We start from the raw sequence: 26,544 nt of genomic DNA, 5'->3' as shown, positions 1-26,544 counted from the left end.
TTGTTTAGATGACCTTCTTTGACTCCTTAAATAACACTAATCTCTAGCTTCTCAGTACATTTTATATAGGTACAGGGGTAGATTCTATATTTGTGGGGCCTAGAGGTTATATAATTGAGAAGTCAACTTAAATAAAACAAACATAAAACTACCTGAAAATACTGAAAAGGGTAATGAAAGTATGAAGCAATGAGAGTTTCATGGGAAATTTCATCTTTCTGATGTAAGTGATAAAAAGTTCTAGATTTTTTTCCATTTTGATACTTAAATGTTACCATAACTGTTCCTTTTTTTTCTTTTCCTGAAAGTAAGGTTTACAAAAATCTTCTCTGTTCTCTATTATTAGTAATGAGTGTGCTGAACATATTTTTTCAAGTGGTCTCTTTTTCTAACCTGCAGTTCCAAAGAGTCCATCAATAGATGTTTCCTTATCAAATAAGTATATTGTATCAGTAGGTATCTCCAACCTCAGCTATCCCTCATGCCACAAATATTTTCTTCCTATGACCCATAGGCTCATTAAGAATAGACACAAAGTTGACTTTTGGGTTCCTAACTATCATTATGGCATACAACTCCATGACTCTCCATCTTTATCACCCAACCTGCCCCCTATCAAATGAACACATGCTACCATTTTTTGTAGTTGACTTGTTTTAGTTTGTATCTCCATCAAACAAGGAACCCCTTTTTTGTAACATTGACTTTGATGCCATCTCTGACATTCACAGCTGGTCCTACCAATTTTGAGAATTAACATATTAGGGAAACCTGAGAGCTGCCTGGTGGGAAACATATTCTCAATCTCATGCATGTAAATATACTTACCAAGATCCAGTTTAATAGGTATCCCTAATATCCTAAGCATTGTGCTAGGCCTTATGGATTAAAAGAAGCTTGAAGAACTGCCTAAACCATAAAGGAGTTCTCATAGTAGGAGAAGAAATATTTATGCAAAATGATTTCAATAAACTGTTATAAATGTATGTGTAAAAGGTTTCAGAGAATGTAGTGATAGCAAAAGAAAAAAAGTGATATATAACCTAATGTGAGAATACTGGAAATGTTCAAAGGAAGGCTAAAGTAAAGAATTCATATTTAAATTGAGCTCAGTACGTCCATGCCCTTTAATGCATGTGAATATATTTAGACAAAAAAGAAAAAAGGTAACATCTAACAGCACGACTTGTTAGGAAGCTATATAGACCTCACAATTGCTGGTCTATAGGAAGTAAAAGATTAGTGGTGGAAATGAACCTGAGCAGGGAGGTAATGACAAAGCTGCCTGGGTCTACTATGCATGATAAGGAGTTTGGACTTCATAAACGGAAGAGGATACTAAGTAACAAAACATATGTTTTGTTGCCTAAAATGTGTGAAACAGTATGCCACCCACTTAATACTTTCATTACATTTAATCTTTTTTTTAACTTTTATTTTAAGTTCATGGGCACATGTACAGGTTTGTTATATTGGTAAACTTGTGTCACGAGGGTTTGTTTTACAGATTATTTCATCGCTCAGGTCTTAAGCCTAGTATCCATTAGTTATTTTTCCTGATTCTCTCCCTCTTTCCCCCTTCCACCTTCAGCCAGGCCCCAATATCTGTTGTTCCCCTTTGTTTCCATGTGTTCTCATCATTTCGCTCCCACTTATAAGTGAAAACATGCAGTATCGGTCTTTCTCTTCCTACATTAGTTTGCTAAGGATAATGGCCTCCAGCTCCATCCACGTCCCTGAAAATGACTGGATCTCATTAATTTTTTTGTTCCTACATATTATTCCATGGTATATATATACCACATTTTTTTTCCCATTCTACCATTAATTAGCATTTGTTGATTCCATATCTTCGTTACTGTGAATAGCGCTGTAATGAACATACATGTGCATGCATGTGCCTTTATGATTGAACAGTTTACAAAGGTCAACTCAAGATGAATTAAATATTTAAATGTAAAACCAAAAACTATGAAAACCCTGGAAGACAACCTAGGCAATACCATTCTGGACATAGGAATGGGCAAAGATTCCATGACAAAGATGCCAAAAGCAATTGCAACAAAAGAAAAAAATTGACAAATGATATCTAATTAAACTAAAAATCTTCTGCACAGCCAAAGATACTATGAATAAACAGACAACTTAAAGAATGGTAGAAAATTTTTGGAAACTATTTATCTGACAAAGGTCTAATATCCAGCAGTTATAAGTAACTGAAAAACAAATTTAAAAGAAAAAAACAAACAGCCCCATTAAAAAGTGGAAAACGACTTCAACAGGCACTTTTCAAAAGAAGATATATATGCACCCACCAAGCATATGAAATAAAAGCTCAACATTTAATCTTTACAAAGATCATGCAAGTTAAATATCTCCATTTGGAGATTTGTTCAAAAAAGAATATTTAGGGGAAAAAAAGCTTTGAAACTACTAAATGCAGACAAAATAATTTAATCTAATTCTGATTGTTTTAGAGGTCTCCGTACCTCCAAATTAAGAACTTTAAACTAGCATATGGTTCACGTACTGATATAAATATATTTGTGTTATATAAATTGATCTGGCCATATGGAAAAAGAAAAGAACTTGAGATATTTCAAGCAAGAGATGCTGAGCATGTGAACCAAGGCTGGACAGCACATAGGGCAATGAGAAGACACAAATATTTAATGATACACAATCTATAAGAATTGCTATAATGGAACAATTTACAAATATCAATGGAAATATATGAAAAAGAAAAGCATAACAATACGCCAAGACTTCTTAGAATGTTAAATAATATTTTTCAGTCCGTGTTTAAGACAGAGTGATGCATAGGTATTTGTCAAGTGAATGAGTAGAGTGATATCATTCTACACAGAAAAGATCTTCAATGTCTGTCCAACAATAGTAAATTCTGATACACTAAGACTGTGTATGGAGTTCCATATGTGAATAACAACTATATGTTGATGTAGCTTACTTGCATTGTTAAACAAGTAAACATTTACGTTGAAATATATGTCTCTGGTTTGCTTTACTGAATTTGTCACATTCTTAGGAGGCTATGTGGATATAATATTAACATCTGGATTTTAAAAAGTGCCATTTTACTTTTCTGAATATTTGAAAGACTGATTTTTTAAATATATCCTTGCTGTTATGTCTATAAGTCTAGGCAAAATATGTATGAAGAAGTATTCTGCATTGGAACTGTAACTACAAAACATTTCCAACTATCCCCTGAAAGAGAAAATAAATTTTAATTTGTTTTCTATCTATAAGTAAAAAATATTTGTAAATGTAAAGTTTAGCTTGACATTTCCCAAAAGAAAATACAGTTCAACTTTCCTAATATTTTATTTCCCATGTATATGGCCAATCTTATTAGTGTGGAGTCTTGCTTATGAGAAAACACGTCAAGGAAAATTTTAAAGACTCAAAAAAGAAGAAAAAGTAAAGAGATTAGGAGAATGTTGTGTGTGGGGAACAACAACCAAAAAACCTGAAGAACAGATTAATATTACTTATTATTTTTCCCTCTGGTTTGAAGTACATGAGGTACTATATAAAGAAGACAAAAATTAAAAACCAAACAATGTGTAACTATGAAGCAGGATATAAAGCATTTCTTAAAAAGGAGAATTACTTTTACTTAGAAGAAATAAATAGATTATATATGAAACACAGCTGGATCATGTGTTAACTAAAATAATTATTGTGGCTTTTTTTGTACTTTATACAACTTGAATAAAGTCAAAAAGCTATGAAAACTGGATAATACATATTAGAAAGATAAAGACAGAAGTGTTTCTATGTGAAATTTCATCCCCAGTGCTAGCACAGCACTGGATCAAATAGTCATGTACCATGTGCCCTGTCTGGATTCCACAAAATCAGAGCATGAGGAAAGGGTTCACCTAAAGGGAATTTATTTGGAAATAAATGACGGTTCACTTATTAGCACACATGAATAACTAGGAAGTGTGTGAAATGGGAAAGGAGGAAAAGGGAATTAGGAAAAGCCAATAAAGGATTAAAATAAACTTGGCTATCACTGTGGGTAACAGGTGATCAAGCCTACTGATAATGTATAAGTAGACTTATAAAATATATTTTACAATTGTTTATCTGAGTAATGCAAGGAAGAAGCTTTAGTGTATTTGACTTAACTTCTATTGGTTAAGGATGGTCTTGGGGTGGCAGGGGTGAAAAGATATTAATCCACCTTAGTTCTGTGTTAGGTGTGGTGCCACTGAGTGGGCTCCAGCAGACATCCACACGTTTGGGATCATAAAATCTCTAAGGATAGAAGGAAGAGGTGCATGTCAGATGTTTAAAGTAAGTCAGTGTAAACCCCAAATGGCACAAAGCCTAGGCAGAGCTATTGTTAAAACCTGAGGCTGAAATCAGATAAGGTCTCAGTCAGATGAGGCCAAGATGACGTGAAGTCATGCAGAGGTGTCCATTAGAGCCCACTTCTTTGCAGTACTGCCCAGGTCTGCTCCTACCCCAAATCTACCATCACCACCTACCCCAATTCAATTAAATCCATCACCTGGTCTTCACTGTGGGGATATCAAGAAACTCTATGGAAGATATAATTCAGAGAACCAATGGAACAAATTATATTTACTTTTAGTGTATAAAATCTAGTCAATATTACCTGAATTATTGTTTTAGCTGCATTTTTCTCAAATTTGTTACTTTTAAATCATAGGTGTAATTATATTTTGAAATCATTATACTTTCTCTGTTCCAACTATTACATATATATATTATATAAATATATATATTTATATAATATTAACTATTATATTCCTGTTATATTATCTGTTCCAACTATTACATATATATTATATAAATATATATAAAATATAAATATATATAAATATATATAATATATATGTAATAGTTGGAATATATATATTATACATATAATATATAAATATATATCAATATATATAAATATATATATATTTATATAAATATATATATTTATATAATATATATATTTATATAAATATATATATAAATATATAAACGTGTCTTCCTAATAAGGATAATTTTAATTGCTCATTTTTAAAATGATTTCTTATTTTAATTTATTTGTATGTCTGTATGTATGTGGTATGATATCTGGCCTTTTTTTGTTGAAACTTTATTGATTTTATAACAAGAAATTTACTTACAAAAACATTGCCAAATACATGTACAAATCTAATGGAATGCTAGAGTATGGAGATAAATCACAAACTGGATGTTACAGCTGGATTAATAGAGCAGTTCTGTGGACAAAGTATTTGGATGTGTCAATTTTTGAAATCACCATTTTTCCTTTTTAAAAAGTTTTTTAATTTTTTTCAACTTTTATTTTAGAATCAGGGTGTACATGTGAAGGTTTGTTACAAATGTATATAATGTGAACAATAGACACATGTGGAAAGAGAGGAAGTGTCACATTTGGTGTTTTGGGTTTTGTTTTTGTTTTTGTTTTTTGAGGCAGCATCTCACTCTTTCACCCAGGCTGGAATGCAATGGTGTGATCACAGCTCAATGGAGCTTTGACCTCCTGGGCTCAAGTGATCCTCCCATCTCAGCCTCCCAAGTAGCTGGGACCACAGGTGCATGCACTACATCCAGCTATTTTTTTCTTTAATTATTTTGTATAAATGAGGTTTTGCTATGTTTTCCAGAGTGATCTTGAACTCCTAGGCTCAAGCAATCAGCCCACCTTTGCCCCCAAAATGCCAAGAATACAGGCATGAACTACCACGATGGGCCTGTCCCATTTTAAATAGTGAATCTCAGAACTGCAAAGGCAATGCTTCTTGGAAGTTACCTTTCAGATTCTGAAAAGGATCATGGTGTTCTCCGTTGAGGCTTGCAGACACCCATAGTATTAATGCTAGATTGAATGATCAGGTACTTGATGAATGCCTGTATGCTTTCAGTATAGCAGAGATTTTCAGAATAATTTGTTATGTTAGCACAGCAAGTAGCCAACGCACTTAGCAAATATTTACATCACACTTTAAAAAAGTTGTTAAAAGATTCATTGCATTTGTATTAATGTATTTCACATGTATAGAGCACTTAATATACTTTTCATATAGTATTTTATTTAATTCTCCTAACAAATGCAAGTGTTGGTAATATTTTCCCAGCTTTATATTAAAAAAAAAGAAAAAGAAGCTCAGCTCTGTGAAGGGACCTCTCCAAATTCCAACAGCTAGGAGATATTACAGGTGGATGTCAGCACAAGAAATATGACCTAAGGTTGGTGCTCACCTATATGTTGCATAGATACATATTTATGGCAAAACCAACTAAATATTTTTTACTGCAATGTGATAAAACATTTTTGTATAAAGTATAGGTTTTTACTATGTTACATTTCTAGCACATCAGTTATGTAATGGAAGTAGCCTCAACATTATGTGCTAAGCATATTAGATATAACTCTCTTTTCTCAATCATGATGAGTATTTTCCACCTTTTAAAGATATGGAACACAAAACTCAAAAAGTAAATTGCCCAGAATTACAATAGAAAAGAAAAGAGTCCCACATGCTTTATCTTATATCACTCTGGCAATATGAGGAGATTCTACACTAGGTGTAGCTATTCCATGCACTATCTTTTGCCTCCATGCTTTGAGGAGTGGAATGACAGCACAGGAGAGATGGGCAACCATCCAGCAGAACAGTGAGCATGAAGGAGGTGCTACCAAGTCGCAATACCAAATCCATATTATGAGAGTAATTCTACCCTATCACAAACCTATAACCTCTAGCTACGGTACATATGATTCTGCTCCATTTTCCTTTTCAGAATTCTCCTTGATATTCTTCAGCATGTTTTCAAATCTTATGGCCATGAGCCAAAGGGAGTACATAGAGTTTGATCTCAAGAAGAGCCAGGACAATAGACGTGGCTCTGATTGAGAAATACAGTTTATTTTCTGACATCATGGTTTATTATAATGCTACGTTGAGCATTATATATAAAATGCTAATTTTTCTGACTTCTTTTCCAACTAAGAAGTGACAAAAATCTACAAGTTAGAAAGAAGTTGATACTCGTTTTGTCCAGTTCCAACTCAATGGTCTGGGTTACTCTATTAACCATGAGCAAAGCCACAATCACCTCATAGTAATTCAACATAGCAGAACAATTTGTGTTCAATAACGTTAACCAATTAATCTATTGGAAACGTTTCATTTGATTGGCTTTTTATTGCTCCAATTTAAAAGCCATGAGTCTTTTTGTCATTGCTATTTATGAGACTAGTCAGCCCTATAAAATCTTTATCTGAACAAGGCAGAATAATTTAAAACAGTACTCAGGAAACTCTTTCTGTAAAGGATCAGAGAGTAAATATTTTCTGGCTTGGAGGACCACACCGTTTCTTTCACACCTACTACACTCTAGTGTTATGGAACAGAAAACACTGCCAATGTGTAAATAATTAACTGTGGCCCTCTTCCAATAAAACTTTATTCCATAAAATATTTTATGCACACTGAAATTTGAATTTTATCTTCATATGTAGTAAAGTATTATCTTTCTTTTGATTTTTAAATTATTAATACAATGTAAAAACTATTTTTAGCCTGTGAGCTGTACAACAGCATGTAGTTGACAGGCTTTGGCCCATAGGTCATAGTTTGCTGACCTGTAAATTAAAGAATAGCATAAAGAAAGGAGACAAACAAAAACATTAAAAGGGACAATTACTCAATATTAACAGTTGTTGCTTTATCATTTGTCAAAAATAATTTAAAATAAGAAACATTTGTCATGCGATTAATAAGTCTTTGGAAGACATTTGCTGTCTAAAAAAGATAAAATATGAAGTATGAGCACATTTATGCAAGTTGTAGGTATTTTATCAATTCCATCACTGACAATATTTGTAAATTTAAGCAGGGACATCATGTTTATACATTCTTATTAATCCTCCTTATTTATAAGAATGGTGCTCAGATCCAACTAGAAAATGTTACAAAAATGAGATTATGAATACTTCATGAATAAGTGAAAATTATGTCTCTGTCTTTATAATATAATCCATAAAATTGTAAATTGGTTATTTGTACAATGTTTATATGGGTAAGAAATAGGTATCATTTTGGAGATAAAGGATAAAAGAAGCATTATTTAAAAAAAGTCCACCTCTGTAAATTCTCATAAAATTAGGAAGCAAATATGTCTATGATGAGCATAATAGATGTATATATTTGAATATTCATTAATTTGATTATTTTTGAGGAAACTTAAAACTTGTTTTGAATGAACTAAATTGTTTACAAACAAACTTCATCTTTTATGGCAAAATGACATCATAACACATCAGAAATTACAATAAAAGTCACAAGCATTTGTCCTGTTTTGAAGCAGATATTTCATACAAACTGCAAAAAAAAACATATGTGTATCTATTGATTGAAAAATAAGCTTTATATAATATAAATAAATGATCACAAGATCCAAAACGCTTCCAAAATCAAAATAGAATACTAGTAATTACATAACTACCCAGTGCAAGGTCTTCTAATAAGCCCAAAGAAGATAAACGAAATATGTAACAGAAATGTTATGATATTTTTGTTTTCCTCTTTGTGTTAAAAACCAGTATCCAGGTACCTCAGATTTGTTTAAAAAATAATTATTCTGTATTCATTTAGATTTGTATATTTATTTATTTATATTAAAATAGATGATGCTCTGAGTTCCCTAAATGTTTTTGAAAATGATCAATTGATGTTTTTGATGATATCTATAAAAGACACAGTAAAGGATTTTAATTTTGTCTAGTGAATGTGTAGGTTAGATAGACATTAAAAGATTGCCTTTAGTTTAGGATTCTGTAGCCACAGAAAAATAAGGCAGGGAACAAATACTGATTTAAAAAAAAAGAAAAGAAAAAAAGGTATTTATAAGAATACTAGGGCCAGGCACGGTGTCTCGTGCCTGTAATTCTCTGAGGTCAGAGCACTACTTAAGCTCAGGAGGTCAAGACAAGCCTGGGCAACATAGTAAGACCCTGTTTATACAGAAATACTTTAAAACTAGCTAGACATGATGACATACACCTGTAGTCCCAGCTACTCAGGAAGCTGAGGTGGGAGGCACACTGGAGCCTGAAGGATCAAATGAGCTCGGGAGATAAAGCTGAAGTAAGTCCTGATCACACCACTGAACTCCAGCCTGTGTGACAAACAAGACCATGTTTCAACACAACAAAAAAATACTGAGGCCATCGTGGTGGTAATACAGTTTTTGAATCCAAAACTTCTTGTGAAGATAAGACAGGAATATCTGGATATCAAAACTAAAAATAACATGGGCAACATCTGCAAAAATCCTAGCCAAGAAGGTATTTTCAACAACCCTAAAAAACAAATGAGTGGCAAAAATCACTAACAAACAAGCACATGATATTTATAATATCACCTTCTCTTGGAGAGAAACAGGTTGAAAGCAATGAGGTGTCTGATGGACCTGAGAACAGGAAAAATACATACATAAGCAACAGATATTTCTAGAAAACATTGAAGGCTAATTTGAGAATAGCATCTGAATTTTGGACGGGTTTCATCCAAACATTGCATGAGAGTAAGGGTGGCTATAAGGTCAGAAGGAATTTGAATAGTTTAGTTCAAATTTACACTCAAAAGTGACGAATCAAAGAGCAATATGAAGTAAGGGCTACACATTTAAGAGAAATGTCTGGAAATTAAATAAAAATTGTACTGAAAGGACAGCAAAGAAAAAGACGATCCAGCTAAATATAAGAGACAGGAAAAGAGCCAGGAAATCTCATAGAAAATCTCCATAATTTTTCAGACTATAGATAACAATGGAAGATCTGTGAAATCACAAAATTATCTTGAAATGAAATTTCTAAATTTTTAGGGAACCAGATTTTATATAAAAGCGAGCTACCAAAAATAATCAAGGTCAAGTTTCATACAACACTTTTTTTTTTTTTTTTTTTTTTTTGTCGCCCAGGCTGGAGTGCAGTGGCGCGATCTCGGCTCACTGCAAGCTCCGCCTCCCGGGTTCACGCCATTCTCCTGCCTCAGCCTCCCGAATAGCTGGGCCTACGGGCACCCGCCACCACGCCCAGCTAGTTTTTTGTATTGTTAGTAGAGACGGGGTTTCATCATGTTAGCCAGGATGGTCTCGATCTCCTGACCTCGTGACCTGCCCGCCTCAGGCTCCCAAAGTGCTGGGATTACAGGCGTGAGCCACCGCGCCCAGCCCTTACAGCATTTTTATTAGGAAACAAAGTAACAGAGTTGCAAGATAAGGAATAGCAGAATGGCATTTCCACAGACAATAAAAACAAATTTACCAGTGAGATAAGCATACAAAAGCGATCAGATTATGAAACTATAATCTACTATTCAAATGAGCTGAAAAAACAAATTGTATGAAAAATACAACGTAATTAGAAAACTCAAATTGGATTGCAGGTCTTTGGAAAATAAAAGAACAAAATAAAGTGAGATTTGAAGATTAAACTGCAACTAACACAAGACTGTTTATATGCAACAGATAATTTTGTTTCAGAAATGGAAGAAAAAGAAGGAACATTTTTTAAATTTTCAAAATATAAGAGAAAACATAAAGGGATTTAAGTAAAATGAACAACGAAGATTAATAAAGAATATGCAACATTTCAACGTAAAGAAACACTGAAGATGAAAATAATAGGGAACAGAATAAATACTAAAAACTATATTTTAAGCAAACTTTCCAGGATTAAAAAGATATGAAATTACTTATTAAAGTAGCTTATAATATTCCTGAAAAGAATGGCTAATAACATATATTATCATAAAATTATTGATATTTAATCACAAAGAAAATAAAGTTTCTTGGGAATCTAGACCAGGAGTTGCCAAACTTTCTTCATGGAGGGCCAGATAGTGAATATTTTAGGCAGTCTGCCTAAACAGACAGTGATCTGGATTCCAGTTGAGACCATTGTTTGTCAATCCAGATGTTGTTACCCAGGCAGTAAGCAAAATACCTGATAGGTAGTTTGTGTTTTTTTTTTTTAACCAAACACCTCCTCCTCTCTCCAGTAATTCACAGTGTCTATTCCCAAAATGATAAAGTGCATAGACAGCCTGTTATTATCAATGCAGAATAAACAGAGAATATTGCTTTCCTTAGGTCTTTAGAAATCTACTAGAGGATGTGCTTCACAAAACCGAAGTGACTAGAGACCTAAGGAACACTGATAACTCTTAAAGATACAGTCATTTGCAGACTGAAGCAAAGTAGGAGATAGATAGATAGATATATAAAGAGAGAATACGTAAGTGCTGTGTGCTCTGACAGTGTGGTTTTACTGGTTTTGTTGTTATTGTTGTTGTTGTTAGTTTGTTTTTTGAGACGGAGCCTCGCACTGTCAACCGGGCTGGAGTGTAGTGGCGCGATCTCGGCTCACTGCAACCTCCGCCTCCCGGGTTCAAGCGATTCTCCTGCTTCAGTCTCCCAAATAGCTGGGATTACAGGTGCCCGCCACCAGTCCCAGCTAATTTTTCGTATTTTTAGTAAAGACAGGGTTTCACTATGTTGGCCAGTCTGGTCTAAAACTCCTGACCTCGAGATTCGCCCACCTCGGCCTCCCAAAGTGCTGGGATTACAGGCGTGAGCCACCGCCCCCAGCCATGGTTTTACTGTTTCATAATAGTGGTTATTCTCTATAAATATAACACATAAAAATAAAAATATGAATATATATTTATATAAATTAAATATAAATAAATATTAGAAGTATCTTTATGAACCAAGATACACACACACACACACACACACATACACACACACAGGGACCTGGACCTGTGCAGGTGGTGATTGTCATGAAGAGCTTCTTTGATGAGGAGCAGAATGCAGAGCAGTTGAGTCTATGTCTCATTCTTAGCATGATGCTGCCACGATGCATGCCAGTCTTCAAAGCTTAGATTAGGGTGAAAGGCCAGCATGATCAATAATGTGAGAAAAATGTGGGTCTTTTTGTTGTTCTCTTCAAATCACAATAATAATTGTTATGGGCAAAATACGCTATATTCCTATGAGGCTAAATAGACAAGAGGCTACCAACATGGATGCAGTTAAAAAATTATTTTCAATGACAATTACCGTTATGGAACCTCTGTGGTATTTACTGACATAAAACAAACAAAACACAAAAGGTGCCAGAAATTTAATATAGCAGTAGTTGAAGAGAATATAGACCATTTTACATCAGAGGAAGAAGTAAGTCTGCTGGAGAATGGAAAAGTTCAAAACACTAGTGTGCTCAATATTCCTCATGGTTGGCAGAGGCTGGTCATTTGAATGCATTTGAAGAAAGGAGCCCGGAAACTCAGAAGGTATATTGTAAAATGCTGATAAAAGCCAGTAAGTCTTACCAAATGGCATAGCAAGTGGTATTTTCTTTTAGCCAAAATCTATGAAGCAATATGCTAGTCTATCTGTTTATACATTGTGTGAAGACCAAAGGTCTGTGATCTGGGCATTTTTCTTATTCTTTTTTCATTATTACTTTAGAGACTAGGTCTTGTTATATTTCCCAGATTGGTCTCAAACTGCTGGGTTCAAGTAATCCTCCCACCTCAGCCTCTGGAGTAGCTGGAACTACAGGTGTGTGCCACCATGCCTTACTGAAGTGGATAATTTGAAGTACCAAAGGATGTAGTAATCGATGGTTCTATACATTCAAAAGTATAATGTTCTATTCTCAGTTATAAGAACAGAATGAAAAAATTCAATTAATGTAATAATGAAATATGTATATTTGATAAAAAATATTGTTGACATGCGCAGTGTATGGAATATCATTATGTCATAAGTAATGACATCTAGTCAATTGTGATAATTTATTTTAAAAGAGTAAGGTTCCAATTAAATCAGAAAAAATCTTGCTGGAGATGAAAAAACATCCAGATCATACAAGAGATTTCTGTCTGAAAGAAACATTCAAAAGCAAGTGTTTAGTGAATAATTTATGAATAATGAAAAAGCTGACACGGAAATCTCAAAAAATCTTCCATTTCTCTTGAAGAATAGGGTGAAGATTCTTAAGAGTAGTGTCTCTGTCACTCCTGCTGTTGAAAAAATCTCCATGATCTTCTTTGAGAAAAAGGACCTTCACCTAACTCAATGTGGTCTGAAGTGCCTACAAAAACTTTGATTCCTACTTTTTTTTTCATCATTTAAATCTTGAATGGGAACACATACGGAAGTGAACATAATTGTGACTTGACACTTTTAATTTTAATTGGAATGCTAGATGAAAAACTAATCAAGGAAATCCAGGAGGCTTCTCCCATTTCTGAAGAACTATCTAGAGATGTTTGGAACCACAGTTGCTTTTGATCTGTGCCATTTTGAGCCTTCTTTGATGAATGATGTCAAATGTCTTTTTTCTTTCACTCCCTTTGAAGAACCATGCCATTATTCATCAAAGCCCAATTCAACCCTGATGTTTTATTCCAATATGTGTGCCAAGAAGAGATCTGGATGTTGGATAAGTGCCTCTCTTTATTCTAAGTGTGGGAGGGGATTTAAATTATCTTGAAAAAGAGCTCCACAACTTTTCTACATTTGGGGAAGCCTCGGCAATGAGCAATTACCAGTAATTTTTTTGCTATATATCCTAAAACATTCAGTTTCATAGCATTAATGCAATCGACTGTAAGGTGCAATTTTACTCATAATTTAAGAAAAATGCCAAGGAATGACAGAGTTATTTTGTAAAAACTCTCCTCCCATTCATGTGGGGATACTTCATTTGTTTGGAAAGAACATATGTCTTTGATGTAAGTCATGATAGTACATCTTTAATGACAGTTTTCATGATGATGCTTTTGGCTCAACCCATAGACTAATCCAGCGATGAAAGTTACAGCTATCATGTTTATGTCTTCTGCTTTTAATGAGACTCATGTGTCCAGAAATGCTATCTCTGAAATATTCATTGGGTCTTAAGAAACATTTGGAAATATTTCATTGAGGAACAGCAGTCTTGCTGTCCTCTTCTATTTACCTCATCTGATGTTACTATTAGAGTATCTCACCTTTCAATAATTATGGTCAGATGTGTCATGTTTTTCATTTCCTCTGAGTTCAGTAGCCATGTTTTACCATGGATTGGGAACCTGGAAAACCATCTCAGTTAGCTTTTTGTGACATTCAAGAAAAGTATTTATTCTAATCTATTCTCAAACTACAAATAGGCTTTTCCCTCTCCCCTCACCCAATTGTGGATGAAGCAAGCTCACTTGGATGGAATTGCTTGCTCTCTTCCTTCTCATTCAAGAAACCTTCTGAAACTTCATTTCTTCATTGTGGTGGAACAACTCCAATTTCCTGGATATTATGTAAGTACATAAGTGTATACCTGTTTGTCATCACTACCCTAATAGAGTTTTTCTTACAGGTACCTGCTGATGCATAAAGCCTGAATAAATATCAAGCCCTTTGAGGAATTTCATTTTTATAAAAAATTGTGTGTACTTCCAGATTTTAAATATATTTTACTTTGATTAGTGACACTGTCATTTGTTTTCAACTTACTTTTCCTTTTCCCCCCAAAATTGTGCATTTTTGAGCCAAACAAACTGTAAAGTTCGGAAAACAAAAATAAATTTTTTGGTTACAATGCAGAATACCTTTTAAACAGTAGATAGATGTCTGTATTTACTGTAGCATCTAAAAATATCTTTTGGTTTTATTTTCAGTTAATTTACCAATTATGGAGATTAAATTGTTTACATTGTCATAAAAAGTGTAAATTTTTTTTCTAATTCATAAATTAAAAAGTTATGCCAAGTAAAGAAGAAAAAGGAGGAAGAGAAAGAGGAACTAAAGATTGAGTAACAGGATTATTTACAAAAAGTATCCGAATGTTAATATCAGTCTTTCTTACTTTACATTTCAATTTTGATTTCTCATAATTACCTTAAAGAAGCTCCTCTATGTTATCAGATTTATTTTTTCAATCCCTGTGAAAGCAAGAAATTACTTTGCATCTAGATTCCCTGGACATATGAAATATATGAACACAGCAAATATCTTAGAATATAAATTATTTAAGAATGAATATTCACGGTTGATTTTTATTTTAAATCTTTAAGTATTTAATATGTTTTATTTAATATATTGCTTTAGATGTGGAATTTTGTTCAAAATGTAACTTCGTAAAACTGACTATTATAAGAAAGTTTATGCAATGAATGTTTGATTACCACATTTTCTTAAATTTATCTGAAATAATATTTCTTCAAATATTTCATCAGAAAATCATTTGTAACAAATTGAATCTCATAAACCCTATAGCACTTATAATCTTATAAATCTATAGCACTTATAAGATTCTTATGTTTAATTCTGGAGATAATTTAATAGGTAAAACTTCTTGTGATTCACAGAATACTGTAAAATATCTTATACACTCTCAACTTTTTTAAATTTATTTTTTCTCTTTTTGTCCTGTTTCAGTAAATTGTCTTTTCTTCTTATAGAGTAAGTATAAGTTTATATTCTATTGAAATATTTTATTGCAATTTTACATAAAAATCAAGGGTCACTAAATTAAAAGTCCAAGAGCCTATGGGAATAAATATTTTTATTTATTTTTATTTACAGAGGTAAATTTTTTTCTTTTTTTTTCTTTTTTTTTTTTTTGAGACAGAGCCTGGCTCTGTCCCCCAGGCTGGAGTGCAGTGGCGTAATCTCAGCTCACTGCAAGCTCTGCCTCCTGGGTTCCGGCCATTCTCCTGCCTCAGCCTCCCAAGTAGCTGGGACTACAGGTGCCCGCCACCACGCCAGGCTAATTTTTTTTTTCTTTGTATTTTTAGTGGAGACGGGGTTTCACTGTGTTAGCCAGGATGGTCTTGATTTCCTGACCTCATGATCCACCTGCCTCGGCCTCCCAAAGTGCTGAGATTACAGGCGTGAGCCACCGCTCCTGGCCTGACAGAGGTAAATTTTTGTAATTCGCTAAATTAGTTCCCTTCCTTGGAAACTTTTTTGCAGTATGAGAAAAAAACAACAACAGTAGCAAACAAAAACAAAAACAAAAACCCTGTTTGGTTTGGTGACTTCTTATGAAGGCAGAAGAGTTAGAGACAGAATGTCTTTTGGTATATTTTTGGAAAACACTTCACTTTAACATTTTTCAGATCCTCAGCTAGTAATAAGTCTTCTTTTTTGTAAAGTGTGTGGTGACATTTTAGACGATTGATGATCTGCATGCCTTTACCTCTCCATTTGAGCCGCACAGAATGACTGTGATATTGTACTGGAGAAAAAAGACTTAGTATTACCCACTCATCACACTTTTATTTTAAGACAACTTGGCACAACAATTAGATGCATTGTGTATTATCTCATGCATATAAATTACCTATAAATTAGGAAGTTTTTTATGATTGATTTTAAAACTTAGAAACATAAGTTGTTTTAATTTATTGGCTTCAACGTTTGGAATTCTTAGACTCAAACATAGCAATATTTTCTACTGAAATTAAATTGTAAGTTAAGAATATAATTATGAACTCTACTTTAGAGGCAAAAGATTATTTCTGATAAATATAGATATTTTGAAAAAGTTATTTTTTCTTCATAAAATTTATAAACTTTTAGTAAATAAATATCTGAATGTTCTCAGAATTGTAACCTTCAATAAAGTGTCTGTCACTTTGTTACTGCATATCACTTCAATATAATTTAAGGTCACTTAGTTTTGATAGCTTAGAGCAAAGATTGACAACCCTTAATCTTTATTAAGCTGTTTTATTGAAGACCATCAAGCTTTAATTTTTAAAAATCTTACCACTTGTTAGATAAATGGCTTATGAGTCCCGTTCTTTTCTAACTTTTCTAATTAATCTGAATGTCATTTGAGAGGGCAGGGAATAGAAGAGTTGGGAAAAAAAAAGTCTTGCAGGCTAACTCTTACAAATATGATTTTTATCAATGTGAACTCCCAGATAATGCCATCTGTGCTAATCCCTAACCCTCTCTACTGTAGTGCTTTAAGTTATCTTTCACTTTGATTTATCAGACAGCTGACCCTAGCCTAACCCTGTCAGCTTTAGTTCAGAGGAACTCTCACAAAAGATAGTCCTCTGATCTGACAAATTCATTGGCTACAAGGAAGTTTAACTGGAAAGGAATATCCCTAGCAAGTGATAAAGTCCTCTTTTTATTCCCAGCTTACAGCTTTGGGTATGTGGATAGAATTTATAAAATGTCCAGCAGAAGATAGAGAGCATTATGAGTAATTTGGAAAGCTAAATATAGGGGATGCAATAAAAGGCCCACAAGTTTCTGTTTAATGACAGGTCTGAGGGTTTCAGCAACTCTATTTTATTTAAGAGCTTTAAGTGGAGGCTAATTGAAAATGATCATCCTAATTAGAAAACAAATATTAAAATTCTCTTAGTGTTTCCCAGCTGGCTTCAACTGGAGCATAATGATTAGGTGTGAGGATAATAAATTACAATCTATAGAAAAGCTATTAATCAGATTAAGAAACAGGTTGACACAATATCCTTTCTCTGATGAAGCTGATGAGTAACTTCTGCCTATGACACTTTGATTCTTGTCACATAATCTTACTATTCTCAGTCAATACTCTAGTACATTTTTATCCAAAAGGTGTGTGACATTTGTGGTTGAATTTCCCTCAGGTTTTAAGAAGAAAAATGGAGTTTAAATTTATAAAAATTGAAAAAGTGTTAAAAAGCCAATTTCAAATCTAAAAGATCCATTCTCTAAACTATTTCGCTATTTTAATTATACCAAGCTACAAAAATGAGGGCTTGCTCTTCCTTCCTTTCTTCCTTCCTTTCTTCCTTCCTTCCTCCCTCCCTCCCTTTCTCTCTTTCTTCCTTTCTCCCTTCCTCCCTTCCTCTCTTCCTCTCTCTCTTTCTCTCTTTCTCTCTTTCTTTCTCTCTTTCTTGTTTTGATGGAGTTTCACTCTTGTTGCCCAGGCTGGAGTGCAATGGTGTGATCTTGGCTCACTGCAACCTCTGCCTCCCAGGTTCAAGCGATTCTCCTGCCTCAGCCTCCTGAGTAGCTGGGATTACAGGCATGCACCACCATGCCGGGCTAGTTTTGGAATTTTAGTAGAGATGGGGTTTCTCCATGTTGGCCAGGCTGGTCTCGAACTCCTGACCTCAGGTGATGTGCCCACCTCGGCCTCCCAAAGTGCTGGGATTACAGGCATGAGCCAACACTCCCGGCCATATTATTGATAATTCCTTCCTGCCTTCCTTCTACTTTATCTATTTTCCCCTTATCCATTGTACCCTTTCATTTTTTTCCCATATTTTCAATCCATGAAAGGTATGTACTAAATGAACATCAGCCTATATAACTTTTTCTTAGGGATATTTATGATGACTCATCTCCTTCTCATGATGTATTCCTAAAACAGACCAAAATCAAGGATAGAGAAATTGATTTCATGTTTTGATGGAAAGAGCTTACATCACTGATTCAACATTGGGAGCCAATAGAATATATATCTTCAGTCCTCATTTACACCAGGAATGGAGATGTGGAGCCCAGAGGAAAGGAAGTCATCCTGATGTGAAACAGTTAAAAATTATCCATGATGATAATATCAAAATTGAGAGTCCAGCTGTGCAGCAGCAATGGTTTCACCGAAGCAGTGCTAACCCTACTCCCAGTAAAATCCTGTGGCCATCTGAATGGCCATGCTAGGAATGACATGACTTTGTAGGTTTCCTCAGTACCTACCCTGATTTTGTTCTAACTTGATCCTCTCACCTTCCTGGCAATCATGTTAGCCACATGGTGACATTCTGTTTTATTGTACATCTGCCAAGGTTATCCAGAGTAGGTTTGCATTATATGTAGTTTTCTCATAAGATGTTGTTGGATGAGGGAAATAAATACTTTAAATTGACAGACTCTAATTTTAAAGTTAGCTATCTGAAATAATATTGGAGACACTTTCCAAGAATGAATACAGGTCTATTACTTGTAAGGACACAATTATCCTTTCAATGATGATGTGAAATAAATTTGTGAACAGTTTAATAAATATTATAAATAAACAACTAATAAATAAACCCTCTATTTACAGTACCTAGCATTGCCATGCATAGAGTAATTTTTCAATAATTTTTTAAAGATTGGCAATAACCAATACATGTAATTGCATATCTTATTCAAGTCAGATATGAGATTCTAGGAAAAGAAAAAAAATTGACTGGAACTCTTTTAATTTATATTCTAAATTAAATATATAAAAACATATTAATATTAGCTAAATTCTTTTTGTAAAATATTTTTATACTTTAACGTATTTTAATGTGATTTCTTCTATCTTTTTAATGTTCACCACTTTTTTAAAACTACCAAATATTTATAACTATTTACAGCTTTATTAAATAAATTACTACTTCCAGGAAACTGTGAAGTGTAGTAATATACACCCTTCATATTTTTAATTTTTTAATTACCTAATATGTTATTCATAATGCTTTTTTGTTAAGGATGATGCTAGATATTGGTTTAATAAAAAGAAAATAAAAGGAAATTGACAAAATAAAGCAAGGAAAAGGAAATAAAACCTCATCAATAATATGACCTAGAATTAAGGAAAAGTTAAATTATATTTAACATTTTGAAATATACTAATTGTATATTTAAAAACAAAGAAAAGAAAATATGTCTAATAGAATATGACCCCTCAACATACTTCATATCTTAAAAGTCAGGTTAGATTTTGTCTTTTTCTTTGCTATATTAGGTGGAGTTATTTATTCCAATATTCAGATATTAAGGGCTGGTGAGAAGGATCAAACTGAGACAGTAAACCATGAGTGTTCATGTTGCTGAGAGTCCTTGTCTGCTAAATATCTCCACTTCATGTGAGTGGAAATTTCACCAAGGACTTCATCGTTTCACCTAAGTTACTATTTGGATGGAAGCCGCCATTGTCCACCCCCAACATCTAGTTACGCAGAAGTATCTGAAGTCCGTGTGTTCACTCCCAAAACAATGACAAAAGCAAAGGACCCTTAGACATACAGCATTTGGGGAGAAGGTACTTTGGAATTGAAAAAAAAAAAAAAATTAGAGCACTCCAAGCTAATAAGGTAAGAAATGGTCAGTTCTGTTAGATGTATGCAATGTTTTAGAAATAAGGGTTGTTTTAAATTTATTTGTTTTAAATAATAATGGCAAAAAGTTTCTGAAAAAGTAAACTTCAATTGTCAAGGCAATCTATTACTAGGAATAACATTTTCCCCAATAATTTATTTTAATGAGGAGAAATTGGGTTTATATGTAGCTATAACTTATGTCTGTCTTTGGGACAATCTGACTAAACATTTGATTATCTCCTTTTTGATTTATTTCTCAGATCTTGCTTCTGCCTTAAAACCATGGTCAGTATTCACCTTCCTGTGCTGCTTCAAACATCTGCTCACTGCATTGTGGCACAGCACTTCTCAGCCCCCACTCTATACCTGATATTTCTAGCTAACGATTTCTTTCATTCCTCATTTTATATGAAATAATCATAGCCATTTCTTTCTAACAACATTTGTGTTCTGTCTCTCAATTTCACAACTGTGCTAGGTAAAAGTAACAACAGTCATAGTAATAATAATAAAAAGAGTGAATATTCCCTTTATGTTGTTTTAATTTAGCGTGTAACTTAGACCAAGAAACACTGATGTTCTCAAAGAAACTGATCATGAAACTCCTTTTTGTTTATAGATCCAACTGGAGACATTTGAGTATGCCAATCTTAACAAACGTGCTATAAAAAAACAAAGATATTATAAGAGTAGCATGGTTTGTCAAATAATGTTATTGAAAATGCTACAAAATCTGAAAATAAAGTACTATATTTTCCTCTTTAAATTTTTGATTAGGCTACATGTCACGTTGCATTTCTATATTTAGCAAGGTATAGAGTACCTCTTGATTTAGTAAGTGAAAAGATTTTTCATTGACAAGCTTTTTTTGAAGAAATCTTCTATACATAAATCATTATAAAAGTAGCTTGAACTACAGAACTCTAATAAAATGTTATTAAATTCGAAAATATTTTGGTATATATTTGGTATACATTTTTTATTTCTTTTAATGGAAAACTGAATTGAATCACCCATTTTTTAAAAGTATCTGTTAACCACTATAAAAGCGCAGGCATCAAAAGCACAGACTACACACCAATATTAAAGGTAAATTTTTAAACATCTTCGGTATCCAACTGATGTTTACAAGAACTGGCATTTTTGCATACTCTAAAATAATGTTTGCATTTTATAAGCTACACATTTTTGTTTCAATCTGCTTTTAGTACTATGAAGTATCAGGTTGAATCATTCAGTCATGCTGGTTTTGATCCACATGGTTTTCAAGCCAGTTAGGTTATTTTAAGCACAGCATGAAAGAAGAATTTTCTCTTTAATCCAAACCATTTGCTTCACATAATGTCAATGTATACATGACAGAATTAGCAGAGATTTTGCCAAGTATGCTACGATATACAATAAACAAAAGGCAAAGTACAAAATTATTTTGTTTTTCAGTTAAAATTATTCCACCTTAGAAAGTGTTTTGAAGTAATAATTCCTGAAACAATTTTAACTATAGTTGCATGTAATAATTTCATACAGGTTTAATATTTGCTTATAATGCTACAAATAGGAGAGTAAACAGAAATGGCATTTATTTCTGTAGTTCTTGATGATCTTTCAGGTACACATAATAATATATCCTGTTCTCTAACAATTATGAAACTGATTTTTCATAATACTGTTATTAAATTCATACATTTTTTTCCTCTATCTAAAACCAGTCTTGGACTATTTAATGTCACTTGTTTCACATTTCACTGGAGGGGAAAACACAAATAGTTCTGCTATCCTGTTTTGCCTATGAAATATTTCCTAACAAGCATTGCCATGTCAAATATAAGTGGATTGGCTTTAGAAGATTAGTCAAACTGTTCTACTATTTACCTGTGAAAATTGAGGTCATGAGTTCACCTAATGAAATGAATTCCCTTACACAGTATTTCTGCTAGTTGCTAAGTCATAGCTAAATGGATCCTTTTAGAAACAAAATAGCATGTTTTTGATTCAACACATTTTTATGGTTTAAATGTGTCCCTCAAAGCTCAGGTGTTAGAAATGTATGCCCAATGCGTGTTTAAGGTATAATTAGGTCATGAGAGTTCTGCCCTCATGAATGGATTAATACCATTATTGCAAGTGCAATTTAGCTATTGTGAGAGTGGATTCCTGATAAAAAGCATAAGTTCAGTCCCTTTTGTCTCTCTCTTTCTTGCCCTCTCTCACACTCTCACCTTCCACCGTAGGATAAAGCATCAAGAAGGCCTCAGCAGATGCTAGTAGTGTGATATTAGACTGCCGAGCCTCCAGAATTGTGAGAAATAATTTTTTTCTATAAATTACCCAGTCTATGGTATTCTGTTTTAGCAACACAAAATGGACTAAAGCAGAAAATTAGTACCAGAAGTTGGTTTATTGCTATAGCAATTACCCAAAAAATGTGGAAGCACCTTTGGAACTGGGTATTGGGTACAGACTGGAAGAATTTGGATAAGCAGACTTAAAAAACTTAAATTGCTGTGAATTGAGTGTTAAAGGCATTTCTGGTGAGGGCCCAGAAGGAGAGAAGAGCTGCAGGGAAACTGAAATTTCCTAGAGGTTACTTAAATGGTTGAAATGAGAATGTTGGTAGAAATACGGACACTAAAGGCCAGTCTGATGAGGTCTCAAATGAAATTGAGAAACAAGATACTGGAAGCTAGAGTAGAGGCCACCTTTGTTACACAGTTGCAAAGAACTTGTTGGAATTGTGTTTCTGACTTAGGGCCTTATGCAAGGCAGAACTTAAGAGAGATGAGCTAAATTATCTTGTAGAAGAAGAAATATCTAAGCAGCAAAGGGTAGAAAGTGCTACATGGCTTCTTTAGGCCATTCACCGTAAAAGGAGAGAACAGAGGAATGATCTAAAGATGGAATTTATAATTAAAAAGGAAGCAGAAAGTAAAAATTTTGAAAATATTTAGGCTAGTCATGTAAAGAATGAAAAGGCATGTTTAGGAGAGGAAACCAAGGGTGTGGCCAAGTGACTACCCTTTGCTAAAGAGATTACGATTGGGTAGAAGGGAGCCAGGTAGTATTCATCAGGACAATGAGGTAAAACTCTCAAGGCATTTCAGAGATATTAGGCTGCCCCTTCCAAGGCTGGTCCAGAGCAGAACCTTGAAGGCAGTTTTCAGAGAGGAGCCTGTGGGACCTCAGGATTCACCATCCTGTGCTCCTTCAAACATTGGCTCACTGCATTGTGGTGGAGCACTTCTCAGCCCCCACCACTACCCAGAGCTCAGTGGGCCTAGTTGCAGCTTGGCTCACCACACTGGAGGGCACAAACAGTAAGCCTTGGCAGCATCCATATGGTGCTGACTCTGCGGACACACTGAGTGCACAAGCTGTAGGGCTGTGGTGGCCTCCACCTGGATTTCAAAGGATGTATTGGACAGCCTTGGGGCCCAGGCAGGGCAGAAACTTGATACAGGAACAGAGCCACCACAGAGAGCCCTCACTGGGGCAATGCCCAGCAGAAATGTAGGGTCAGGGATATTACATAAACTCTAGAACTGTAGAGCTATCAGCATAAAACTTCAGCCTGGGAGAGTTGCAAGCCTGAGATTCCAACCTGTGAGAGTTGTGGTGTAGCCTATGTCCAACAAAGACATACAAGTGTGGCTGCCTGAGACTTTGAAGGCCCACCCCCAGTCCAGCATGTCCAGCTATATGTCCAGGAGGAGGAACATGGAGTCAAGAAATATTATTCTGGAACTTTACAATTTAATGTTGTGCTCATTGTTGTTGTGTTTTGTACTTGGGACCTGTTACTCCTTTCTTCTGAATTATTTCTCCTTTTTTGAATACAAATGTCTTTCCTATGCTTGTTACACCATTGTATTTTGGGAGTAGATAATTTGCTTTGATTTCACAGGCTTACCTCTGGAGGAAAATTTGCCTCAGGATGAATTGTGCTTTGAGACTCACTCATATCTGATTTAGATGAGACTCTGGACTTCGACTTTTTTGAGTTAATGCTTTAATAAATTAAGAATTTGGGGGTGTTGGACTGGAATGAATGTATTTTGCATGTGAGAAGGACATAAATTTTCAGGGCCAAGGGTGGAATGCTGTGGTTTGAATATGTCCCCCAAAGTTTATGTGGTGGAAACTTAATCTACAGTGCAGGAGTGTTAACAGGTGAGACCTTTTAAGAAGTAATTTTAAGAAGTAATTAAGAAGGCAGCGCCTTCGTGAATGTAATAATGCCATTGTTGTGGCAATGTGTTCTTGATTTTTAAAAATGAGTTTAGTTCCCCTTTTGTCTGTTTCTCTCATTCTTTTACCCTCTTAACATCTTAACATGGGATGATGCAGCATAAAGATTCTTGCCAGATCCTGGCACCTGGATACTGGGCTGCCTATCTTTTAGAACCATAAGCAATAAGTTTCCTTTCTTAATAAATTACCCAGTCTGTGGTATTCTGTTCAGAAACACCACAAAAAGTGTTCACAAAAACTCATTAACCCAGGTATTTTCTGGACTCCTAATAGCATGGCCTTAAAATGTATAAATTTATATAAAAATGGACCCATAATAATACTTTGCTAAACATTTTGTTATATATTATCTATAGGTCAGAAAGTGTTTTATATTTAGTCTTCTCTGGATATTTGTAACATGGAGAAATGAATACAATTATTATTCTTTACAAATGGAAAAACTTGAAGTTGGTTTTCAGATGTTTAGTAATTTTTAAGGTTATTTTTGACAGATGACTTTTAGAAGAGCAGCAACTAGAGTAAATATCACTTAAATGTCAATTAGTGACAGATAATTAACCAGATGCTCCATGGGGAAAGCACATACAAATTACAATAATTTTTATAAGTTGCCCAACATACTTTAGAGATAAAACTTCAATGAATTACATATGTTCTCAAAATTCTATTAGGGTAACAAAATGAAATGCAAAGATATTAAAAATATATTGAAAACTATTAGTGCAAGTTTTCTTCAAATATAACTGATAACTTTAAATTTATAATTAACTTACTGACATGTACAAAAATTGTTGTTAGTTGTGCTTGAACATTATGGCTATGATGCTTTTTTATGTTCTGGTATCACATGGAAACAGTCTAATTAATTAATTTATTTTACTTATTCTGATAGCTCTTGCTTTCTAGTAAAATGTTAGCAAATAGTTGATATTGGCTTTTTGAAATCACATTGTTAGGTACCTGCCTCCTATAAAAAGCAAATAGAAACCTCTTCTATTCTTAAAAGTCGTCATGATATCAGAATCATATATTACTCTTCTAAATAATAGATACATATTTCTGAATAATTTTATGTTAAATTACATAAAGACGGGACTTATTACATCTAATGCGATATCTCAGTCACAGGTTAAACGTCACAAAAATTGTTTCTTAATAAATTAAGCAGCTTTAAATCTTTTGTCATCACAATTCAAGGAGACTTACCTTCTAAGAAAAGCACACATTCAATCCAAAGTCATTGCGTGACTAGTTCTCCCTTGGGTAATGCAATGCCCAACGAAATGTTAAATACACTAGCATGTCATGGTAGCAAGTAGGACTAGAAAAAAAAATCGTAGTTAGAAGGCAGTACCAGTGTTGTAAAGATCAACACCTTTAGGTTTCTCAAAGGTAAACGACTTGCTGTCATAATCAATAATAACTGTGAGCACAGATGGCTTCACTAAAATGGCGTCAATAGGAATAAAATTAATAATACAGAGACAACAGTAGAAGAAATAAAATTGGCCTTTTCACCAATTATACAAAGTCCACTGATTCTGCATAAATAATCGCAAGCAATTTTTTGGCATACTCTTACTACAGATTGCATCACTCAGCTATGACCTTTTAATGAAATTGAGATAAAATTGCAAAGCAGACATTTAACTTATTTCAAAGACAGAATTGCATTTTCTTTAAGAAAAAAATAAAACTCCTATTCAGTATTGTTGTAAAGTCATTTTACCTTTAGCATTTACCAGGTTATGCTGTATTTTGAAATATTAATACATTGGGAAGGCAGTAGACTACAGTAGACTGCTTTTGTATAATTTTCAGTCCCACCACTTACCAGCTGTGTGAACATGGACAAAGGAAGGGAGTGTTCTAACCTTCATGTCCACATTTGCCAAGTGAGGATAATAATGGTATGACTCTGGTAGAACATGGGTGAAGATTGAATGGAATTTGGTAGCATGATACCAGGAAATGATAAAAATTTATAAAGAGTGTCTGTCACAAAGGGCTTCTTTTATTTTATGTGGAAAAAACAGGTATATATTACATAAGCACAAACTTACTTGTTTAGCTTATTATTTTTGCTTTTATTTTGTGTATTTCTTTCTGGCCACTCTGCTTCCCTGTTTCCCCAGGCAGT

The 26,544-nt window shown here is 33.9% G+C and overlaps 1 long non-coding RNA gene across 1 annotated transcript in view; it reads left to right on the top strand.

Annotated features, from left to right (window-relative positions):
• The window catches only part of LOC134809578 (uncharacterized), a 55,237-nt gene that overhangs the window by 26,473 nt on the left and 2,220 nt on the right, over window positions 1-26,544 (top strand). The window contains exon 2 of the long non-coding RNA XR_010155657.1: window positions 13,078-14,390. This is a non-coding gene — a long non-coding RNA (uncharacterized LOC134809578). The remainder of the gene's footprint in view (window positions 1-13,077; window positions 14,391-26,544) is intronic.

Source organism: Pan troglodytes, chromosome 2 (assembly GCF_028858775.2).
Source record: "Pan troglodytes isolate AG18354 chromosome 2, NHGRI_mPanTro3-v2.0_pri, whole genome shotgun sequence".
Lineage (NCBI taxonomy): Eukaryota > Metazoa > Chordata > Mammalia > Primates > Hominidae > Pan > Pan troglodytes.
The sequence above is the reverse complement of the archived record's forward strand: the minus strand, read 5'-3'. Positions and strand labels throughout refer to the sequence as shown.